This window comes from Nycticebus coucang, chromosome X, assembly GCF_027406575.1.
Source record: "Nycticebus coucang isolate mNycCou1 chromosome X, mNycCou1.pri, whole genome shotgun sequence".
NCBI classification, from domain to species: Eukaryota; Metazoa; Chordata; class Mammalia; order Primates; family Lorisidae; genus Nycticebus; species Nycticebus coucang.
This window is the reverse complement of record NC_069804.1, coordinates 35,566,321-35,579,328: the sequence shown is the minus strand read 5'-3', so window position 1 is coordinate 35,579,328 and position 13,008 is coordinate 35,566,321.

The window sequence follows — 13,008 nt, the reverse complement described above, 5'->3', positions numbered from 1 at the left end:
CGCCACAACGCCCGGCTATTTTTTGGTTGCAGTTTGGCTGGGGCCGGGTTTGAACCCGCCACCCTTGGTATATGGGGCCAGCGCCTTACCGACTGAGCCACAGGCGCCGCCCAAGTATTATTTTCTTTTTCTTTCACTATACAGCCCTAAGGCCTGAAGCTTATTTTATTCTTTTATATCTTATTTTATTTTATTATTTTATTTTTGTTGTGGTAGTTGTCATTGTTGCTTAGCAGGCCTGGGCCAGGTTCTCACCTGTGAGCCCTGGTGTATGTGGCTGGCACGCTAACCACTGAGTTACAGGCACCCCCTTGTATTCCATTTTTAATGTTCTGCTACTTATAAACATAGCCAGGCCAGAAATCCGTCCATCTTAGATTCCCTTTTCCTCCACACAGTCAAAAATATTCAAAATAATGTGGTGCATATTACAGGGGTATTTGCGAAACTTGGTAAATGTAGAATATAAATGTTTTGGCACAGTAACTGAGATAACGCCGGAAAGGCTATGTTAACCACTGGGATAAAAATGTGTCAAATGGTTTATGAAGTGAGTGTATGATACCCCATAATCATATCATTGTATACACTTATGATTTAATAAAAAAATTAAAAAAAAAAAAATTCAAAATAAACCCCCAATTTGTTTATTTCCCTATCCTTCTCTGAAAATACTCTAAGGACCACTGTAGTATTTATATGTTATGGCTCAATAATTCTAAGAATGCTTCAGATTACTATTATAAAGCTAGGCTCAGTGCCTGTAGCTAAGTGGTTGTGGCATTAGCCACATACATTGGGTCTGGTGGGTTCGAGCCGGCCTGGGCCTGCTAAACAACAATGACAACTACAATAAAAAAAAAAAAATAGCCAGGCGTTGTGGTGGGCGCCGTAGTCCCGCCTTGAGGCTGAGGCAAGAGAATCACTTAAGCCCAAGAGTCTGATATTGCTGTGAGCTGTGATGCTGCATCACTCTACAGAGGGTGAGATAGTGAGACTCGGGTCTCAAAAAATAAATAAATGAAAATAAACAAAGTTAAAGGCTAAAATTATTTATGGTAATCACTGGGAGTGATTTTACCCACACCCTAGGGGGTATATGACAATGTCTGAAGACATTTTGGTTGTCATGACTTGAGAAAAGTGTGCCACTGGCATATAGTGGGTAGACCAGGGACACTACAGATATCTTACCATGCATAAGAAAGACCCTCACAACAAAGAACTATCTAGCTAACATGTCAATAGTACCAAGCCTAAGAAACCTGGACCTATGGTTTTATACTCTAATTGGGGGAATCTTGAGAAATATTTACACATTGGATTGTAGAACCAGTATAAAAGCATGTAACCCAATATTATTCTTATGTGACTAATATTTGAGTCACAGAGACAATTTATTCTGGATCAGTATTAATGGTATTGTAGTTAGTGGAAACACCAGAAAGTGACCCCCAAATGAATCATACCTTTGTATAACCCCTCCACTTGATGTCATGTCAGATGGAACCTGTTACTTGCTTCTAACCAACAGAATATAGCAAAGGTAATGGCATAGTCATACTCTGCATTACATCACACTATGTAAGACTTTCTCTTAGCAAAATGGATTAAGAGAAAGGCCCCTGCTGGCCTTAAAGAAGTAAGCTGCTGGGCTGCGCCTGTGGCTCAACAGAGTAGGGCACCAGCCCCATATGGCAGGTTCAAATCCAGCACTGGCCAAAAACTGCAAAAAAAAAAAGAAAGAAAAAGAAAAAGAAGAAGTATGTACATCATAAGAGGATTGTTTAGAAAGAAATTGTACAGGCCACTAGAAGCTGACAACAGCCCCTCCTCCCAGCCAACAGCCTGTAAGAAAGCAAGGACCTCAATCCTACAGGCACAAGGAACTACAAAGAAGGGAATTCTGCCAACAATCACAGCTCTAAATGAGAACACATGTGGCTGACACTTTGTTTACAGCTATGTAAGACTCTGAGCAGAGAGCCCAGTTTAGCCACACCTTAACTGTTGACCTCTCAAAACTGTGAGACAGTAAGTACAGATTATTTTAAGCTATAAAGTTTATGGTAATTTATTATGCAGCAATAGTTAACTAATATAAGTACCATGGGAGAAGAAGAAAGAAAAAACACACAAGAAGGGTGATATAAACACTTTGAATAATTATGGTATGATAATTTACATGTTTATTTTACATTTTCCCATTCTCTCTTTAATCCACAGATTTGACTCAAACCCTTTTCTTCCTTGTATATGGGGGTTAGATATATAATGTGTATTGATCATGTGTATGTATATATAAATACATATACGCATACACAAACACACACATACAGAGGGTGCCAAAATATGTATACACATTTTAAGAAAAAAATTATTAAATTTATAATACGTAAGTCATGTTTGACTTCTGTAATAACAAGAGGTACTCAACACGACTCGTATTCATCTTTTGTTATCAGTACATACTGAATATGACAATTTTAATGCAGTTTTTTCCTTTCTTAAAATGTGTACACATTTTTTGGCACCCTCTGTATATACCTACCTACCTTAAGATTCTCCCAATGTTTGTTTTTGACTTTAAAACCTTAGCAATGAAATAATTATGGTAAAGAGAATTTTGGCTACAGCTTTATAATTAACTGAATATCTTAGCAAACCAAAGGTCAGGTGTGAAGATGTGTATGTGACAAGAACAGGACATAAATTTCTTTGTCTTTATTTAGTAATTTAGATTTGGTAGCCATTTATAGCAATTGTTTTCAGTACACATTATTAAATTTCAAATGGTGGCTCTCTGGTGTAGGATAGGTTTTTGAAAAACAGTCAAAGTTGCTGATAACGGGAAAGAATGGGAAATATACTATGTAACAACTGGAGTAGAAATACAGAGGATTCCACTTATAATTATTTGAGCCCTTTAAAATAATCATATCCATTAAGGAGAGTGAATTATGGTAAGTTTTAGATTTCCTCAAATCCTAACATGCTTTCAAATTTTTAATGCCATAAAATTATTTTATCTCATGGATCTTGACCCTTTTAAGTCTGGGTCACTGAACTTTAACTGTGGACCAAATTCAGTTCACCTCTTATGTACAGCTAGCAAGTTAAGAATGGCTTTCATATTTTTAAATGGTTGAACAAAATGAAAAATATATATCTGATGACATGAAAATGATGTGATATTCAAATGGCAGTGCTAATAATTAAAGTGTTATTAGAACAAAGCCATGTACATTCATTTACATATTGTTTGTGGCTATTTTCATGCTACGACAATAGAGATGGATAGATGAGACATACACTAGATGTGACCTGGAAAGCTGAAAGTATATACTATCTGTCCATTTTTAGAAAAAGTTTGCCAATCCTTTCTCTAAAATATGTTACATTTTGAAAATCACCCCTAAAAAGAAAGCAAGCGTGTACGTGATGTGTGTGTATGTCTGTATCTTATGGTCTTTTTTTTTTCTTTAATATATCTAGTTAATATATTCAGTACCAATTAAGCATCATGTTCTATAAATTCAGGTGATACTTTGTACACCTTCACTTCTGGGTATTCTGGGGTTCAGGCTTCAAATTGGCCTCTATTATTATTTTCTTTGTTGTTTTCTTCATTGACGGTGTCTGCCTTGTCCTGAGTGCACAAAGCCTCCAACACATTCCTGTGATCCTGTGATCCATAGCTCTGCATTGCTCTGTCCAACAGTGCTTCACACCATCTGGGTGATTTCTTTGCAAAGGCCCAGCAGGGGTCAAGAGTTGTAAATCATGGTTTGGCATTTCCAAAGGGTTAACAAAAGGAATGGATGTTCTATTAGCATTACATGAGGAGGAGAAGCCAGCCTCCATCTTCCCTGTCTGGACATTCTGATAGGAAGATATCTCTATAAGATGGAAACAGGCCCATAAGGAAGATAAAGATGCTGATGGTAAAGTTTAGAAAATTCCAGCAAAATTACACTAAAAAACAGGCAGTATGGCTGCTTTTTATATGTGAAAAGAGGAGGATGAAAAATCACAGGAGAGAGATGAATTGATGTATTTTTACTGTAGTGGACATCAGGCTGCTAAGCTTGTGACAAAATAATTTTGAAATTTGCTTGAAATTTGTTTAATATGTGTGTTTTGAGACTTCTCTGATACATATATTCATTTGCAATTTCTTTTGTGAAATATGAAGACATAAACAAAATAACATTTTAAGATGCCCTGTTTTTGCAGATAATCATTTACATTTTTATTCCTTACTCCATTTTCCGACCTTAATTTGACTAATATCTATAGTATGCAAAGAAAATACAAAGAATCCTTTTTTAAAATAAATGTTACTGTGTATATGTGTATTTAAGGTTACAACATGATGTCATACATATAAATGGAAGCAATTCTTTTTTTTTTATTTTTATTATTTTATTTATTTATTTTTTTTTTTTATTTTTTTTTTTTTGTAGAGACAGAGTCTCACTTTATGGCCCTCGGTAGAGTGCCGTGGCCTTACACAGCTCACAGCAACCTCCAACTCCTGGGCTTAAGCGATTCTCTTGCCTCAGCCTCCCAAGTAGCTGGGACTACAGGCGCCCGCCACAACGCCCGGCTATTTTTTGTTGCATTTTGGCCGGGGCTGGGTTTGAACCCTCCGCCCTCGGCATATGGGGCCGGCGCCCTACTCACTGAGCCACAGGCGCTGCCCAATGGAAGCAATTCTTACATAAAAGGAATACATCATCGAAACTTCATACAAGTCCTCTACTCTAACCTCTCTGTCCCAAAAGAAGATGTTCTTTAGCAATAATTCTGTCAATACCTGTTGGGAAATAGAAAAGACTAAAGTTCCTTAAGAGAATACTGTTACAGGGATGTTGAGCCAGGGACCCAGAATTACATCAATCTTTCCTAGCCCAGCAAGATCTTTCCTATTACCATCCCAAGGGAGGTACATTAAGAGGCACAGAAAAAGAAAGACATCCTTTCTTTTTCAATGGGCCTTTTAGCCTTAAACTCAAAGTAGAGAACTACCAGGTAAGTTAGAGCACCTGAAAGATTCCATAATCCCTTGGCCAGAAGAGCAAATACTTACAGTCCAGAATCAAAGCAGGACCAGTGGCCTTCACTATTTAATTTAGACAAAAGGCTGTTTTGCCCAATATTCAAGTTAAATTCAGGTCCTTACATTCCACTCCTAAGAACAAGAAAAGGTACACAAATGGAGAAAACCAAGATAGAAGTACGCAGAGGCCAAATCCGAAAGATAAAGCTCATTATAGCAGGCTTTTTAAACACTTAATGACACAATTAAATAATGATTGACTCACTAAATAAAGATTATAACTCTTTTTTCAAGTGGGGACTGCATTAAGAAGGGGACACCACAGGGCAGAATCCAATCAGACTAAGCCCTGCTGTCACTCCAGGGAGGAAACAATCAGATCATGCCTCCCAGCATCACCTCATTGCAAGATCCAATCAGCAATGGATTGGATCTCATTACCCTATGAAACCAGTGCAACCCCCTCCTTTGGGAATACACTGTTTGGGAACTATCCCCAGGGGGCCCTTGTGCCAAATAATAAAACCTTCTTGCTCTAAGTTAGCTGTGTCTATTTGCCTGTTACCTGCCAAGAAAATGAACCCCTCTGTTTGGGAGGTAACAGCGGGAGATCATTTCTTTTAGTATTTGGAAGTTTCTCCTTTTATTGATCCAAATTCTACCTTTCTTTTGTAATTTCTTTCAATGATTGCTTCTAGCTCTGCCCTCTGGATGTATATAGGTGAAGTCAATGCAGTGATTGTTCATGAAACTGCTGGTATTGCAGGACTTACCCTTTATCACTTGAGGTGGAAGACTTTGCTCCCTCCTCACACACCTGCTCATAGCTAAAGGCAGTATCTCTATCCACAAGGAACCCCGGCTTTAGGAAACTGCAGTCTTTTAAAGGGGACTGTTAGTGAACCTGCCCATCCTTTGCTCTTGAGGGAGACATTATCTTCATTATTCTGCACGGCAAACAAATATACCCTCTGCTTCCTGTCCCATAGAAAGACACTATTTCTACCTTCCAAGGCTGTTTGCCATACAAACACCCTTGAAAACATAAAAGTCCAGAACAAAAGCTGATACAAAATGTAAGAGATCTATGGATATTTTTCTCTCATGGGTAAGTATACACACAAACCATATACACACATACACAGGACCTACACTCTTTGGAACTATTTTTATGTATTTTGTATGTTTTGTGACATGCTTTCCTTCATGGACATCTTTCCTTGTCAGGATACATCGTTCTTCCTATCGTATTTATATTCCATGATTTAGTAAAGATTCTGAACCATTTCCCTATTAATTAACTTCTAGACTTTTTCCAATGTCTTAATAGTATGAAAAATGCTAAAAAAAAAAAAAAGCAGTTGTACATATATCTTTGTGCATATGTCTGAGTATCTCTGTAGAAAAGACAAATACAAATGCAATTACTTGATTAAAAACACATGTAATAAAAAATTTGAAAGATGTACACAAGCTGCCTATGTCACTTATTTTCCTCCAACAGTATATAAGCGTGTCCAAATGCTATTTTTCTTCTTCTTTTTTAATTGAGACAGTGTCTCACTTAGTTGCCCTCGGTAGAGTGCTATGGTGTCATAGCTCACAGCAACCTCCAACTCTTGGGCTTAGGCGATTCTCTTGCCTCAGCCTCCCCAAGGAGCTGGGACTACAGGCACCCGCCACAGTGCCCAGCTATTTTTGTCATTGTTGTTTGTTTTTGTTGTTTTTAGCACGCCTGGGTCAGGTTCGAACCCTAACCACAGAGCTACTGGCTCCCAGCCCAAATGCTATTTATCTATGTATGCTAACATGTTTATATGTCCCCAAATAAGGATAAACCTATAGGAAGACATGATTTAAAATTAATATTGGATAATATTTTTTGGTTTTAATGCAGTTTTGTCCTGTCTACTAGATTTATCCCTATGCAAACCCTGGACTCTGGCTATTATTAGTTCCAAATTTAGATGATCAACTGAAGCATTTCAATAAATGAGCTAAACATAATCAAAATTCCCAGTGCTAATTTCTTGTATTTTTTTTTATTCAATGCTGCTGACTTTTCCTGACACAAATAACTGTATATGCAACCCATCAAAAACAATGCAAGAACTTCCTACTGGAGTATTTCTAGAACGTATTTCATGCCCCAAAGGCAACTTTGCTATATAGCCTCATCACATTTTCCAAAACTGAATTTTATGGCAATGGACTTTAAACTAGGGATTCAAATTTAGCCTGAAGTAAACTAAAACTTCAAGTTTGTTTTGTACTACTGCTGCCACTGTTGTTGCTGTTATTATTGTTGTAACATAATCTACCACTAACTCTAGGTTTCAACACTATGTATATGTGTGTAATTGATGTTTTTAATCCTGAGAGAATGTCTTAGTTTGGAATGCTATAAAAGATTACCATAGATTTAGTGTCTTAAGCAATAGAAATTATTTCTCATGGTTTTGAAAGCTGAAAGTTCAAGGTCAGGGTGTTAGCATGGGTGGATTCTCTTGAGGGCTCTTTTCTGGATTGCAGACTCATTTTCTCTTTGTATTCCCCCACGTGTGGAAAAGAGACAGAGTTCTCTGTGGCCACTTTTATAAGGTCACTAATCCATTTATAAAGGCTGCACAATGAGATTACCTCCCAAAGGCTCCCCTTCCTAATAATAATATAATGATGGTTAGAATTTCAACACATAAATTTGGAGGGAGACATAAGACATTCAGACCATTGCATTCCACCTCTGGCCTTTCAAAATTCATGTTCTTCTGACACGCTGAATACTTTAATTCCCTCCCAACAGACCCCAAAATCTAAACTCATGCTAGCATCAACTGTAATGTTGAAAGTCTCATGTAAATATCTTCTAAATCAGATATGGTGTATCACCTTGCTAACTGCTAGCTTGTCAAGATTTTTTTGATACTTGATTCTGTTATCTATCACAGTAACTTACTCTTCATTTCTGCATCTTTCAGGCATTTATAAAACATATATCATTTCCATGAATTCACTCTACACACTTACTACATGTTAAAATGTTGAATAGGATATATCCAAACACAAGCATATGTCTGTGCCATCAACATCTTATCTGAAGGTGGATCACATTCTATTTATAAGTGTGTCTTGCTTTTCATCAGTAGAGCCATGGCTGTGAATTAAAATTAGTCTGATATCACTATCCCAAGGCATGAGCCCATGAGCTGATTGTGGCAGGAAGAAACACTAATGGAAGGGAGAAAGCTATTTTTCACATAGATCTTAAACAGGCCTCATGGGAAAGGTAGTAGAATAGAATAGCACATAAATTAAATTAAATTCTCATAAAATAAGATGCTTTAATTTATTTTTTCCTCAGCATCAGTATAATGAATAATTTAAAATGCCCATTCTCTTCTTAGATTTGCAGAAAGCAGTGAATTTCTCATATCCACTTGGCAGCTTTATTAGCTACTATTGTCTCTTTTTTCAAAGAGGCCATTCACCTGATGAATTTTTTATCAGTTTAGTAATTATATTTTGATGTTTATAGTTGCATGATTATGTTTAAAGTTCTCATGTCCAGTAGAGGGATTACAGGATTGAATGAATGGCAGATCTATTTTTAGATCTCTAAGTGTTTTCCATATCTCTTTCCAAAAGGAATGTATTAATTTGCATTCCCACCAGCAGTGACCAAAAAGCACATCATAACAAAGATATTTGTACCAGAATGTTTATTGCAGCTCAATTCATAATTGCTAAGTCATGGAAGAAGCCCAAGTGCCCATCAATCCACGAATGGATTAATAAATTGTGGTACATGTACACCATGGAATATTATGCAGCCTTAAAGAAAGATGGAGACTTTACCTCTTTCATGTTTACATGGATGGAGCTGGAACATATTCTTCTTAGTAAAGTATCTCAAGAATGGAAGAAAAAGTACCCAATGTACTCAGCCCTACTATGAAACTAATTTAGGGTTTTCACATGAAAGCTATAACCCAGTTACAACCTAAGAATAGGGGGGAAGGGGGAAAGGGAGGGGAGGGTTGGGGGAGGTGGGTAGAGGGAAGGGGATTGGTGGGATTACACCAGGGGTGCATCTTACAAGGGTATATGTGAAACTTGGTAAATGGTCTGTAAAGCTAGTGAATGATGCCCCATGATCATATCAATGTACACAGCTATGATTTAATAAAAAAAAAAATAAATAAAGTTCTCATGTCTAACAAATGCATTGAATAAATAAAAAAGGCAGAATGATAATATTGGATATGAGTACTTTAAATGACCATATGTAATTGTGATCTTAATTAAAGACTGTCCATAAGGAAAATTTTAGGAATAAATCACAATTCTTTAATTTTCACTTAGACATTTCCTATTTCCAAAGTGAAGAAAGGACTTAAGTTTTCCTTAATTAAGCTTTCATTGGGAAAACCTTTGATTCTTAAATTTGCCCTAATCACAGAGAGAGGACCAGAGTTATGTTCTTAAATATTATAATTAGGTTAAGTCCAGAGTGATGATAGCAAACAGTGAGTACATTTGTTACATATCCAAGCTTAATGGAATAAATCCATTATGACTACATCCCCAGGGCATTGAGGAATAATGTCCTAGGGAATATCAGAAAGACAAGGTAATTCCAAACCTTTCAGTGAGGGTGGAGAGAGCACAGTTACAAGAGAGGTTGGTGAAGTCCATAGATGTCACTTACATGCCTAACATTCAAACTCAAGACCTGAAAAATAGGACAACATTCTTTGGCCCGTTGCTGCTCTTTAGGGACTTCACATTATGGCTCTATTATATACTAAAATCCTATTTGAAATAAAGAAAAAAACCCAGGTCATGGTTACTCCACCAAATTCATTCATATTTCAAAATGTAACATCAATGTGAGTAGTATTCTTGCCTATCATGATTGAGTCTAGTATTTACAGAATAATGGGGCAGCATTCCACTACCATTTTTCCTATGTGCAAAACAATATATAACAAATGCCCCTCCTTGATAATTTATTGCTTCTTATTTCACTTCCTTCTTCTATTTAATTTTATTTTTTCCCTCTGTTTCAAGTTAGCAACCACTAATTCTATGCAATAACTACGCAGTTTAATAACATGATTCTGCAAAACTATCATACAGTATGAGGGAGAATACTATGCAATAAAGGTGACTCTGTGTGTGTAGAATAAATAGTAACATTACGTGCAAGTATTCTTCATTCATAGATTTATAAACATCTGTCACAAAATCATTGGCACTAAGAGCTGAAAGGGATCTTAGGTATTTTTCTTCTCTTCTACCATATTTGTTTAGACTTTTCCAACATATATTGTGACTTTATTAGTTACAGGAATTATTCTCTTCTGAATTTTAATTCTGTGAAGTTGGACTATGGCTCATGATCACTTTTTCCCCCAAAGTTTCTCCAGTGATTGGAAAATAATAGGTACTCAATGACTGTTAAATAAAGTGGAGGAAATAAGGCTATGAAAACTTGACATGACTTGCAGTGGCTTATAAACCTACTCATTAGGGAAGCCTAGCTAAAGCCTTGGAGTTCCCAGAAAAAATTTTGGGTTGTTTATTTACTACATTAGATTTTAATTTTGTCTTGCCACCTGACTTGCCCTTGAAGACACAAACCATGTATTGAAATGACAGAACATTGTGTTTATCTCTTCATGTGCCCAATTCCAATTCCAATGCCTGGATCAGGGATAAGGCAATCAGTGTAACCTGGCTTATTGTACCCTCAATGAATCCCCAACAATTAAATATATATATATATATATATATATATATATATATATATATATATATATGGACTACTTTGTTCTAAAAACTGTGTCAGTAAAAATAATGCTTTATGGAGAAAAATGCTATATGATCAGCCCAACTGCTATATGGTAGATTTTCCAACTGCCATTTTTTTCTTGCCTCAAATTTCTCATATTCCTACAAATCTCAGGACCATCTAGAGACTATTGGATAATAATTTTATGTGTTTTTGGTAGTTCATTCAAAAGAATACCTATGTCTCTAACTGCTTGCTTTAGGTAGCTCTCAGCTCTGACAAATTCAGTAAGATCAAATTTTTGCAGTAAATGTCACCATTAGAAAATACATACCACTCTGAGAGGGAGAAAAATACAAAAGGAGCCACATGAAATTAAGAACAAAGTGAAGCACACAGATCTGCAAAATTTGACATAACTAAGAGGAAAATTAACTCTATCTTCTTATTATGCAAAGCACCTTCAAGAATATTATTATTCTAAAATGCTAATCTTTACTAAGTGCCCTAAGACCTTGCCCTAATCCCCCATGGAGCAATTCTCCCTGAAATGGGCAGTAGTTCAGTCTCCAGTAAGCAAGAGCATAAAACTGATAAACATAAATCCCTCAGTCCTCATCCAAGGAAACAATAAATAACTTCAACAGATATGTAATTAACAGGCTGCTCAACAAGTGCTCTGAGCTCCCCAAGCAGGGATTTAAATCTAAATATGCACCAGTGTGTCCTCAGCAGATGAAAAGCACAGATGGAAGCAAGAACCAAGATAAAATCATGCAGGCTCCCCAAAATTCAACCAGGAGCTTAATACACAGTAATCATAACAATCTCACAGTCAAATACTAATACTTGTCTACCATCTATCTACCCTTACAAGTCTGCTTAGGTCTAGCCAACCATTTCACACATTTGTGTGGAAAGGAAAGTCTAAATGCAGGGGATGGGAAGATAGTATATATAGGAAGAAAAGACAAATGTTCTTAAGGCCAGCATGTGTGTTTTGTAAGGTATTAGATGCTAAAATTTACTTCTGGCTTCTGAGAATTGTTTTGTAACCATGAAGCTTTCAAAAATCTCATATACCTAACTCAAAGCCTTTAAAATTTATGTTATGAAATGTATTAATGTCCTTATAAATCAGCACTTAGTAGTAACAAATTATCGGAACTTGCTATATATTAAAAAGATAAATCAGAATCTAATAGTAAAGAAAGAAGGTGTTTTCAAATAAGACAACCAAAGCACTAACTAATGGGAGCATTTGTAAATTCAGCAATGATTTACAGCAGGGCTCTTAGTTAGAGTGTGTAAATCCAGCAGAAGAGTTTGCATCTATCAACTGGGACTTTGGTCCACTGTTTATAAATCAAGAAGTTAATGAGGAGTCAGGGGTCTGTAAATCCAGACAGTAAATTAGAAATTTTAGCATTTGATTTATAAATAAGTAACTGTAAGAATTACTTATTAACTGAACAGAAAAAACTGCATTAAAAATCAAACAAAGGTTAGAATTTATAAATCATAGCTGTAAATAAAAAGATAATAAGTTTATACCAACAACCAATATCAACTTGGCCAATTCTAAAATTCTGCATTTTATAAGACCACAACAGGTATGTGCCCAGTAGAATGCCAACACTTACCACCTTCAGTGAATGAATTTGTTCTTATTCTGTTAATTTTAATGGGGAACAACTTTTTAAATGCAGCGCATACATTGCAATATTATTGTTCTACAAAAAAAGGACAAAAAATGGTTGAGAGCCAATCATAACTTAAAAAGATGCATCTAATTATAGACCTGAAGTTCAAAGATCTTCCTTTCCCTTAGGATACATTTTTTTAACCCTATGTAAGCACAATTCTCCTGTGTTTTGCTTTGCTTCATAACTTCTCCTCACAGTGCAACCCAAGCTAAGTACATGTCATTTCAAGGGAAGGTTGTTCAGGCCCCATGTGGCCATTTCACACATGCCAAGGACTGTGGCACGAAGCAGATGAGCTCGAGGGACCCTCCCATGACCTCCTGTTTGTCTATTCCCAAATCTCCACAGAGAGGACAGGGAAGACTCATCTTTTTTTTTTTTCCCCCCCAAGGCCAATATATATATATATATATATATTTTTTTTTTTTATTATTAAATCACAGCTG